Below are 12669 nucleotides of genomic sequence, written 5' to 3' on the forward strand. Positions count from 1 at the left end.
TAAGGTAGACTGCTGCTTTTTAGTTTTCTGTAAAAGAAAACTATTTTACTGGCTTTGTCTGTCCGTCCGCCCTCAGATCTTAAAAACTACTGAGGCTAGAGGGCTGCATATTGGTGTTATTCATCCACCCTCCAGTCATGAAACATACCAAGTTGCATGCCTCTAGCCTCAGTAGGTTTCTTTTTATTTAAGGTTAAAGTTAGCCATAATTGTACTTCTGACAGCGCTATAGGTACCAACAACATAGGCCACAACCGGACCGTAGCTGAGTTTCATGGGGCGCGGCTAAGAGTTTTATGGGCCCTGGCTGAGGCCACCACCGGACAGAAAACTCGATTGTGCCGAAGAAATCTCGGCGCATTTTTTACCTGTTTCCTTGTTCTTTTTACCTGCCAGAAATTTCAGTGCGGCGTATTTTTGAAAGAAATGAAGTCCTGCTACTACATGGACATATGACATTTTACGCTCGTCTCTTACGAAAAATATCTGGGTCTCATTTGGGAGATCTTCAACGATTTAGGCTGTGATTATCCAACTTTTCTCTAAACTTTTTTTTTTTTTGTTAGGTCGGCGTTGATGTTCATATAGTTGTTGCGACGCCAGGTCTCATAAATCCAGTAAATCAGTTAGTAAAAGTATTATTAAGTCTGTAGACAGCTCAGCTCTTCGTTGGGTGAGTCGGTAGAGCTGTGGACTGGCACTCGCTGGGCCGGATTTCGATTCCCCGGCCGGCTGATGAAGAGTTAAAGGAATTTATTTCTGGTGAAAGAAATTCATTTCGCGCTATAATGTGGTTCGGATTCCACAATAAGCTGTAGGTCCCGTTGCTAAGTAACCAATTGGTTCTTAGCCACGTAAAATAAGTCTAAACCTTCGGGCCAGTCAGCGATCTGGTAAAACTAACGTATACTTAACTTTCTACCAAAAGTAAATCATCATTCACTTATACGTTATTTGACCATCCACTCCTGTGACCTGAATATTTTTACTTTTGCCCCCTCTCAGGTCAAGTCCCATTGAATTTCTTTTATTTTTTGTTTGTTCTTTGTTATTGATGGTATATACCACCACGTTACACCTTTAAGCAATTCCACATGGCTCTCCTTTTTCCGCTCGCTAATAATGCAGGATACCATTTAGAGGCCAATCATGCATGACACCATTTAGAGGCCAATCATGCTTGACACCATTTAGAGGCCAATCATGCTTGACACCATTTAGAGGCAAATCATGCTTGACACCGTTTAGAGGCCAATCATGCTTGACACCGTTTAGAGGCCAATCATGCTTGACACCGTTTAGAGGCCAATCATGCTTGACACCGTTTAGAGGCCAGTCATGCATGACACTGTTTAGAGGCCAATCATGCATGACACCGTTTAGAGGCCAATCATGCATGACACCGTTTAGAGGCCAATCATGCATGACACCGTTTAGAGGCCAATCGTGCATGACACCGTTTAGAGGCCAATCGTGCATGACACCGTTTAGAGGCCAATCATGCATGATACCATTTAGAAGCCAATCGTGCATGACACCATTTAGAGGCTAATCAATCATGATACCATTTAGAGGCCATTCGTGCATGACACCGTTTAGAGGCCAATCGTGCATGACACCGTTTAGGGGCCAATCATGCGTGACATCGTTTAGAGGCCAATCATGCATGATACCATTTAGGGGCCAATCATGCATGACACCGTTTAGAGGCCAATCGTGCATGACACCGTTTAGAGGCCAATCGTGCATGACACCGTTTAGAGGCCAATCGTGCATGACACCGTTTAGAGGCCATCGTGTGACACCATTTAGAGGCCAATCATGCATAACACGTTTGAGGCCAATCATGCAGATACCATTTAGAGGCCAATCGCATGACACCATTTAGAAGCCAATACCATTTAGAGGCCATTCGTGCATGACACCGTTTAGAGGCCAATCGCTGCATGACACCGTTTAGGGGCCAATCATGCGTGACATCGTTTAGAGGCCAATCATGCATGATACCATTTAGGGGCCAATCATGCATGACACCGCGAGGCCAACGCATGACACCGTTTAGGCCAATCGTGCATGACACCGTTTAGAGGCCAATCATGCATGACACCGTTTAGAGGCCAATCGTGCATGACACCGTTTAAGGGCCAATCATGCGTGACATCATTTAGAGGCCAATCATGCATGACACCATTTAGAGGCCAATCATGCGACACCGTTTAGGGAGCCAATCATGCATGACACTGTTTAGAGCCCATCATCATGACACCGTTTATAGCCAGTCGCATTTTAGAGCCAATCATGCATGACCAAGGGCCAATCATACGTGATATCATTTAGAGGCCAATCATGCATGACACCATTTAGAGGCCAATCATGCATGACACACCGTTTAGGGGCCAATCGCGCCGACACTGTTTAGAGGCCAATCATGCGACACCGTTTATACCAGTCGTGCATGACACCATTTAGAGCCAATCATGCATGACACCGTTTAAAGACCAATCATGCGATACCATTTAGGGGCCAATCATGCATGACACCGTTAGGGGCCAATCGCCATGACACCGTTTAGAGGCCAATCATGCATGACACCGTTTATAGCCATTTAGAGCCAATCATGCATGACACCGTTTAGGAGCCAATCATGCATGACACCGTTTATAGTTTGCATGACACCGTTTAGAGCCAATCATGCATGACACCGTTTAGAGGCCAATCGTGCATGACACCGTTTAAGGGCCAATCATGCGTGACATCATTTAGAGGCCAATCATGCATGATACCATTTAGGGGCCAATCATGCATGACACCGTTTAGAGGCCAATCATGCATGATACCATTTAGAGGCCAATCATGCATGACACCGTTTAGGGGCCAATCATGCATGACACCGTTTAGAGGCCAATCATGCATGACACCATTTAGAGGCCAATCATGCATGACACCGTTTAGGGGCCAATCATGCATGACACCGTTTAGAGGCCAATCATGCATGACACCGTTTAGAGGCCAATCATGCATGACACCGTTTATAGGCCAGTCGTGCATGACACCATTTAGAGGCCAATTATGCATGACACCGTTTAGAGGCCAATCATGCATGATACCATTTAGAGGCCAATCATGCATGACACCATTTACAGGCTAATCAATCATGATACCACTTAGAGGCTCATTTACCGTACCGTTACAGGACGGTTCCACCATTTTTGACCCCCTTGATTTATCACCTTTTAAATTATACTTGGTTTTCCCTCAAACCTTAACGAAGTCCATCCGATTGGTCGACCGTCCCGCGCGCCTTGCCTAGGAAGCACTATACGCATATATACGTATAACCCTGCGTGCTCGTGGCTTCGTGTAAACAAAATGCTTTGGCCGAAGAAATCAACGAACCGTTCAGAAGCAGCGGGGGCGGTGGTTGCCGGGGAGGGAGGAGGAGGGGGCGGACGGGGGTATCCACCGAAGTGTGTTTGTATCATGTTCCTTTTTCTGGGAGTCTGTCGTAAAAATGCACTTTAGCGGGTAATTAAAGCATGCCACAAATTGTCTTAATGATTTAGTAAGGCATCAACAGCACTCCCTACTTAGATTATTACAGTCTTTGCCTGGTGTGGTTGGCCAATAATCACCGGCTTTCGGTCTAGGTTCGAGATGCGAGAGCGGTCGTAAAAGCCCTCTCGGTGACATGCGTGGCTTCGTATTCAAAAAAGAAGGAAAGAAAGAAAGAAGAAGAAGCCTGGAATAGAGTAGAAATGGGAGACGAACCATCTTGTGCAGAAGAGACGCGTAGACCAGGTGCTACAGATACTAGGCATTTTTTCGATGTTATACTCCTCCTCTGGGACTCTTGGTCGGAATTTAAAAAAAAATTTTTCTGTGGGTCCTGGGGTGGGGGATGGGATTAGGGAATGGATACCACTAGGTTGGAATACAAATATGAAACACATCAGTCCTACAAGCCTTACGGAAAAGAGACGGGATGACCATTTCTCAACCGAAGTCCTTTTCTCTGGACTCAACTGCGTTTTCTGTTACTGTCATCTCCTGGGCTCTTGGTATTTACTGGACGGAAACTGCTGTTAAGGGAGAGGTGGGGTGTGTGTTGGGGGGGTGGGGAGAGTTGGGGGGGAGACCTCCAGTCGCATATTAGGTCCTACGTATGATACATGTGCTTCATGCGTTTTGTACGTTGATTTTACACTTTCTTCAGGACTGTGGATAATGTTACCGCTTCGTCTTTCTTTTTTAAATAGCACTTAATTACCACTTAATCACTTAGCCTAAAGCCATTTTCCAAAAGGACCATCTATCTATCTATCTATCTATCTATCTATCTATGTGTTTGTCTCTTTGTCTTGCTATCTGTCTATCTATCTGTCTTTGCTATCTATCTGTCTGTCTATCTGTATATCTTGCTATCTATCTATCTATCTTGCTATCTATATATCTATCTATCTATCTGTCTATCTTGTTATCTATCTGTCTGTCGATCTATCTATCTATCTATCTATCTATCTATCTATCTATCTGTATTTATCTATCAACCTGTATATATATATATATATTATATATAATATATATGTATGTATATATATATATATATATATATATATATATATATATATATATATATATATATATATATATATATATATATATAGTGTATATGTGTGTATATGTGTGTGTGTAATTAATGACTCAGTCGCCTGTAGGAGGTAAAATCCTCAAATTATTTGCCTCGCCCACCATTCTCGAATCCAGTCCCAATCATCAGGCTAGAGCAGAGATAAAGAAAATCCGCTTATCAGAATACGGACTAAAGTGGGAATATGATAATAAAACCTGTTTTAAACGTAATGAGTAGCATACATAAACGAGCGTAAGATTTAACGGTAGAGCGCAAATGACAAGCACTGCAACATTATCAAGCTCGTTAACGCGAGTTAAAAGCAGAAAAGTGAATTGTAATGTTAGGCAAAACTAATTAAGCACATAGAGGCTTAGAGGATGTTAAAACACAAGATTCTTAAGGACAAAGCAAAAATTATATAACATTCGTTGTAGCTTGTGACAATACTGCCTTAAATTGCAAAACTGCAATATCTGCAAAATGTTCGAAATTGAGATATGCCACCTCTTGGGCTCGTGAAACACTAACACGTAGGTTACTGCAGTTTCAGAATGATTCTTCAATGCTTTCCACAAGCATTTAGGGTGGTCCCATTTGCAGTATCTGCAAAATCAGTAGGAAGGCAAAGGAAAACTGCAGTATCTACCATTTTCCTGATTTTGTATTTTTTGCAGATACTGTAGTCTTCCATTTTAGGGCAGAATAGGTTGCTTTTCATATCCCCATTGTCAAAATTCAGTCAGTATTTCACATACAAGTTTACATGTTAATGAGGTTTCGTCTCTCTATCTTTTTAGTTTTATTGTATATATAAAATTTTTTGCATTTTACTGTTAATGTTATTTATCTTTTTCTACCGTCCATATGAATGTCATGCAATAGTTCCACCAAACTCTCTTGATGTTTCTTTTTTTTTTATTTTTGGATTGCATTATAGTTTTTGCTAAGTTACAGTGTAAATGTTTGATTATCCTTGTTCTTTCATTTTAATTTCGTGTTTTATTACTCATCATTTTTGCTCTTACATCAAGTTCTTTGCTTATTCATGTCTATTCATTTAAAACATGTTTTACCATTATATTCAGTTTTAGTTCTATTCCCGATATACTGAGTTTTATTTCCTCTGTTCAAGCCTCGATGAGTCGAATAGAATTCTTGAAGCGCAGGTGAAGCAAATAAGTTTGTGACTGAAAATGAAAAATGAACGATCGTAAGGCTCTAGCTGCAACCCCCTTTCGTTTCTTTTACTGTACCTCCTTTCAATTATTACTAATTGCTTATCTCTCAGTTTTAATCAGTAACTTTCTCATTCATTTTCTGAATTATCATCTCATTATTTGAAGGTGCGCGATATCTTTCTCTTTTGACATTAGGGTTTCTTTTCTCGTAGTCTTATACCCAGTTTATATTCTTTATCATATTGTTATGTCAGTGATATATATATATATATATATATATATATATATATATATATATATATATATATATATATATACACATATATACTATATATATACAGTATATATATATATATATATATATATATATATATATATATATATATATATATATATATATATATATATATATATATATATTAGTTATAGAGTCTGATTCCTAGGAATCTGATCCCTTAAAGGAACAGCCAGACAAGCGCTATAGTCAACATTTTTATTCCATTGAGACGTTTCGGCTTTAACACAATGAACCATTTCCGACCTGTTTTGATTTGTATTTTACTAGTATAAATTTTTTTTTCATCTTTTGGTATTTTGCCTCTATTTTAGGTCGAAAATGGCTTAGTGTCTTAAAGCCGAAACGTCCCAGTGGAATAAAAATGTTAACTATAGCGCTTGTTTGACTGTTCCTGATGTAAATATATATATATATATATATATATATATATACTATATATATATATATATATATATATATATATATATATCTATATAGATATATTAAATTAGTCGTTAAGTTTCTTTCCAGAATATATATATCTTTTGCTCTTCTACTTTCTCCTACGCTTTCTTTCTTTTTTTAATTTTCATTTCCTAGTTTTCACCGATTCCGTTTGCTGTTTTCAGACATTTCACACTTTTTCCATTAAATTAGAAAGGTAAGAGAGAGAGAGAGAGAGAGAGAGAGAGAGAGGAGAGAGAGAGAGAGAGAGAGAGAGAGAGAGAGAGAGAGAGAGAGGAAAAATTGGAAATCATTATAAAAGAGTAAAGTCGAAAAGCAGCCAATAAATCTAGTTAGCTGATATTTAAAGAATAAATAAGTTTATGATAATAATTATGAAATAATTAATAGGAATATTTTTATTTTCACTTGTTCAGTCTTCATCATCAGTTTCTTTGTTAAGGTCTTTTTCCGAGGAATACCAGCCTGGCTGTAACATAATAATAATAATAATAATAATAATAATAATAATAATAATAATAATAATAATAATAATAATAATAATTACGAAAACGACATGAAGAGATTGAAAATAATAAAGCAATGTTAATAACGTTATTAATAAAAAAGACGATGACATTGTTATGATGACAGTTTGAGGCTCAGCCAACACGACGCTAAAATGAAATGAAGTGTTTACAGTTATTACAACATGAATTATGACTTTCGTATCAACAGCGACAACAGTTTCAGCAAGGAAAAATATTGACGATCATTACCAAAGTGAAAACACTCACGATAATTCAAACTGAAATTGCTGTTTAATTTGTCTGCTTACATACTCAGAGACAGTCAGTGACTTATTGATCAGAGGCATAGAATTAAGCGCGTGCGTCGAATTCGTATGCATGATAAACGGCCCAGTCCTTGAATATACGAAATGACATAAATTGCTTGAGTCATGCATCACGTATGACACCTGTATGCATTTTTAACGCAATTCGGGAACTAACCGGTTAGAAGGTTTGTTGCTTATCGCCTCGTATCAAGGCATAAAGAGAAGAGAGAGAGAGAGAGAGAGAGAGAGAGACATGGGTCACTCACTACCGCAATAGTAACAAAAACCCTTCCAGAGTTAGTATGGCCTTTTAACTACCAATATATCACTCTGTGAGTGCTCCAAATGGTTACTCATTCCACTGCCATTCTAATCACCATGGAGTAGAGAGAGAGAGAGAGAGAGAGAGAGGGGGGAGGAGTGTGACACAGACTTACAGAGGTAGCCAAGAGTAGGTTATACGCACCGTAGGAAATTTTTGGCCTGGCAGAACAGTTACGCGGCAGTTTTCATGGGTGAAGCCTCCACCTCTTGAAAGATTCTCCTGATATAATTTAAAACATAAAACCGATATTTTTGAGTCATTGATTATGTAAGTCGAGAAGACTAGGAGGAGGTTGTGTTGGTGGGGGGGGGAGGCTGTCTGCGAAAGGCAACGATGGCTGTTGCTAGTTTTCTACGAGCTTGTGCGAGCAATTGGCCGTAGTCTCGAGAGGCTCATTACCAGGCAATAAATCACAGGTAATAGGCATAATTTACGCGGTAATTTACATAAAAAATGCAAGAGCAGGCAACTGATTGGAACACTTGTGGTGTCCACCAGCGCACGACTCCTGCGTCCTTGGCAAGCACTTGTTAGGTCTCCCCTCCCCCCCAACCCTGGGTGAAATTAAATTGACTTCGCCCCCTCCCCTCTCTCTCTCTCGCCCTCTCCCTCCACGTAGGGGGTGAAGTTCTTCATTGGATGGGTGGGTAGAGCTCTCGGCTAGCACTCTGTTGGCCCAGCGTTCGATTCTCCGACCGGCCAATGAAGAATTATTAGAGGAATTTATTTTTGATATAAGTTCAATTTTCGTCATAATGTGGTTCCGGATTCCACAATAAGCTGTGGTCCCGTTGCTAGGTAACCTGTTGGTTCTTAGCCACGTAAAATAAATCTAATCCTTCGGGCCAGCCTAGGAGAGCTGTTAATCAGCTCAGGTGGTCTGGTATACTGTTTCTTAACTTTCACGTAGGGGTGTAGTGCCGTCAGTGCACCTCGGTGCACTGTAGGCATTGCTGTCTTCTTTGCAGCGTCCCTTCAGCCCCTAGCTGCAACCCCTTTCTTTCCTTTTACTGCATCTCCGTTCATATTGTTTTTATTCTGTCTTACTTTCCACCCTCTCCTAACAGTTTTTTCACAGTGCCGCTGCGAGGTTTTCCTCCTGTTGCACCCCTATTCTCAGTTTTCCCTTCAGCGCTGAGTGACCCCATGGGTCCCAGCGCTTGGCTTTTGGCCTAAATTGTGTCTTCCATTCCACTCTCTCTCTCTCTCTTCTTCTCTTCTATCCCACTCCCTCCCATCTCTGTCTCCGTCTCCTTCTCTTTCTCTTTCTCCCTCTCCTCCTTCTCATTCTCCCTCTCCCTCTCCCTCTCCCTCTCCCTCTCCCTCTCCCCTTCCCTTTCTCCCTTCTCACTCTCCTTCTCCTTCTCCTTCTCCAGTTCCTCGTTGGACGAGTCGGTAGAGTTCTCGGCTAGCACTCTGCCAGGCCCGAGTTCGAGTCTCCGACCCCCAACGAAGAATTAGAGGAATTTATTTCTGGTGACAGAAATTCATTTTTCGGTATGATGTGGTTCGGATTCCACAATAAGCTGTAGGTTCCGTTGCTAGGTAACCAGTTGGTTCTTAGCCACGTAAAATAAGTCTAATCCTTCGGGCCAGCCCTAGGAGAGCTGTTAATCAGCTCGGTGGTCTGGTTAAACTAAGGTATACTTAACTTCTCCTTCGCCTCCCACTCCCTCTCCTCCGTCTCGTACTCCCTCTCTCTCTCCCTCTCCCTCTCCCTCTGTAATCAGGAAGGCTGTTGGTCCACTAAATTTCTTGTTCAGGAACGATTTGTTCCGCGATTATTAGAAGTGTGCAGTTAGCAGTCTGAACGGTCGTTAGCCCATCAGCGAATGGTACCGCAAACTAGCCTACCCCGTCTCCGGTTGCCATTAGAGATGGACTGTTTGTTATTCGCTTGTTTTTCCGCTGGGGTTAGCAAGGCAAAATACAGGTGTTGACAGTAATGGGAAGTAAATCATCGAGTAATAAGGACGTTGTTGAATACATGCAAACTCTAACATGCAGAAATCTTCCCAAGAGGGTCACAAGTGATGAGGGATTTTGTCAAGGTTTTTGTTTTATAGGTTTTGCCAGTTTCGAGGAAGGCTTTTTTTGGTCGGGGGTCACCTTGAAAAAGTCACAGGAAAAAAGTCTTAATATTGGATAGGAAAAAAGTGATAGGAAAAAAGTCACGGGAAAAAAGCCGTGAAAAAAGTAAGGAAAAAAGTCAATTTTGGCTAGAGAAAAAAGTCAGTTTTGGCTAGGGAAAAAGTCACAAGAAAAAGGTCACCATTTTGGCTAGGAAAAAAGTAAGGAAAAAGTCACAATTTTGGCTAGGAAAAAAGTCAGGAAAACGTTACAATTTTGACCAGGAAAAATAGTCACAGGAAGAAAGTCACAATTGTGGCCAGGAAAAAAAGTCACCAGGAAAAAAGTCACATAATTTATGGTGGTCGGTAATAAAGTCACGGGGAAAAATTATCAACATTTCTTGGGGGTCATTATCTATATGATAATTAGTCTTTTGTTTATGTTTTTACGGTAATCCCCAGCGGGCTTGTACTAAATACGCCGCAAAGGTGGATACATACCGGGTTAAAAAAAACCCTTGGGGGTCACTATCTAGGAAATATTAATGTGACTTTTTTTCCTGTGACTTTTTTTCCTGTGAATTTTTTTCCTGGGACTTTTTTTACCTGTGACTTTTTTTTCCCTTGAAAATGGCAAAATAAGGAAGAACCCAAGAAGGCCGTGTTAATTGAGAGAATAACTCGAATAAATTGTAGTTAATGAGAGTTATTCTAGCCTCAGTAGTTTTTATGTGATTTAAGGTTAAACTTAGCCATAATCGTGCTTCTGGCAACGATATAGGACAGGCCACCACCGGGCCGTGGCTAAAGTTTCATGGGCCGCTGCTCATACAGCATCATACAGAGACCACCTAAAGATAGTCTGTTTTCGGTGGCCTTGATTGTACTCTGTACAAAAAACTCGATTTTCTTCGGCGCATTTTTTACTTGTTAATGTTTAGACTCGGTGCATGTGTTGTAATCTTTTTAGTTCCATTGCTCTATTACTGAACTCTTCAGTATAACTCTTATGTGTATTCATCTTAATTTGGTATATGCCTCTAGGAAGTCTCAAAAATAATTGGAGATCAAGTTCTTTTATTATGATATACGTCAAACATATATTTTGTATCAAGTTCGTGATCTGATAAGAAGCTAATTAAGTGGCCTTGCCCTCACCAGGAAAATATTTAGGTATTAATTAAGATTCCCAATTAAGTAATGCCACACAACTTCTGTTAGTAATACGGTAGAATATAGAAAGGATAAAGGATACATCGCCTTCAGTTTGTCTGCTGAAGAAATGCTTATTCATGGAAGTAAACCTTTATCTGACTAAATCATTTTATAAATTAAAATCGTTCACATGTATTTCTCAGAGCTTCGCCCTGATTTGTTTTTGCAATGATTTTCTCAACAGGTTATGGCGCAAGCAGCTCCGAGCTTATCGTGTCGAAAAATGTGAACACATGTGTGAAATGATGCACTGTTAACTGAGCTGAGTTCTTCATCTGATCTTGCTTACAACTTCAATTCTAAGCTGAAGAACGATTAAGTCCAGTTTAGACAGACGTGATGGCTACATGCCTTCAACAAACTCGGGACTGCAACTTCTAATACTGGACCCCAAAGGTATGTTTTCCCCGTAGGGGGGTAGTGCAGTCAGTGTCCCTTACATTCCCTTGACTGTACCTCCATTCATATCTTTCTTCCATCATGTTATCTCTTAACAATTGATTCATAGTTCAACTGCTTTGAGGTTTTCCTCCTGTTACGCCTTTCAAACCTACCTAATCTCAGTTTCCTTTCCAGCGCCGAATGACCTTATAGGTCCCAGTGCGCGGCCTTCTCCTAAACTCTATATTCCATTCCTTCCAAAGGTATGTTTTGGTGTACAGACCACGTCATCACAAGTCCTCCTTGTTGCCTATTTGAAATAATACTATGAATAAATAGTTATTTTTGCTTGATTGCTTTCTACTGATATTTGTGAGGTGATGACAGTGATTTGTTTCGTTGCCTCTATAAGTGAATGTTTTTCTTTAAAAATCCCCTTTTAGTGGTATCCCGTAGGAGGGTAGTACCGTTAGTGCGCCTCCCGTGGCGCACTGCAGGCACTAAAGGTTGTTTGCGGTATCTCCTCGGCCCCTAGCTTCACCAAGTTTTTTTTTAACCCTGTTACTCTACCTCCGTTACCACTTCTTTCTTCCGCCCTGCTGTCCAACCGCTCCAACTCCCCCTCGTCAGTGTAAGTGCTGAATAACAGAAAGTGCCTCAGTGCTTGGCTCAATTCGAAGAGGTAATTTATTTTTTTTTTTTTTTTTTAAGTTTTTGAGCTTTCCAGTCAAAGTGTCTCAGTTTCTGATTCTCTACAACATATCAAAATGTCAGCTGTCTGCGTTGGCACATTTTCCAAAAAAATTTCCACAAAAGACGAGTCAATTAGAAGCACTGAATAATTAAGAAAAATCCTTGAAACCTATTTCCTCAGAATGAGGAGAAAAATGGCTGGCGCCAGTTGGTCAAGCTAGGGACGAATTACTGGACTACTTCCATTGCTATATGTGGCTGCTGAGCCGTTCCAGGTGCCATTTCTAGTTGCCTTACGTCAGGCAGAACCCTAGAAACGATGTTCGCAGACCTTTTTAGACAGATATTTGACTTTCTATCTTCGTCCTGAGTCTCGTCGCGAAGGCAACAGCTGTTAGTTGATTGAATTGAATTGAATGTAGAATTTAGGCCAAAGGCCAAGCGCTGGGACCTATGAGGTCATTCAGCTCAGACACGGAAATTGACAGCAAAAGGTAAGGAAGGTGTAACAGGAGGAAAACCTCGCAGTTGCACAATAAATCAATTGTTAGGAGAGGGTGGAAAGTTGATGGAAGAAAGAGAATATGAAAGAAGGTACAGTAAAAGAAACGAA

At 40.5% G+C, this 12669-nt stretch overlaps 1 long non-coding RNA gene across 1 annotated transcript in view; it reads left to right on the top strand.

Moving 5' to 3' along the window:
* The window catches only part of LOC136844349 (uncharacterized), a 67875-nt gene that overhangs the window by 15781 nt on the left and 39425 nt on the right, over positions 1 to 12669 (top strand). Inside the window, exon 2 of the long non-coding RNA XR_010854829.1 lies at positions 11167 to 11378. This is a non-coding gene — a long non-coding RNA (uncharacterized lncRNA). The remainder of the gene's footprint in view (positions 1 to 11166; positions 11379 to 12669) is intronic.

Source organism: Macrobrachium rosenbergii, chromosome 12 (assembly GCF_040412425.1).
Source record: "Macrobrachium rosenbergii isolate ZJJX-2024 chromosome 12, ASM4041242v1, whole genome shotgun sequence".
In the NCBI taxonomy this organism is placed as follows: Eukaryota; Metazoa; Arthropoda; class Malacostraca; order Decapoda; family Palaemonidae; genus Macrobrachium; species Macrobrachium rosenbergii.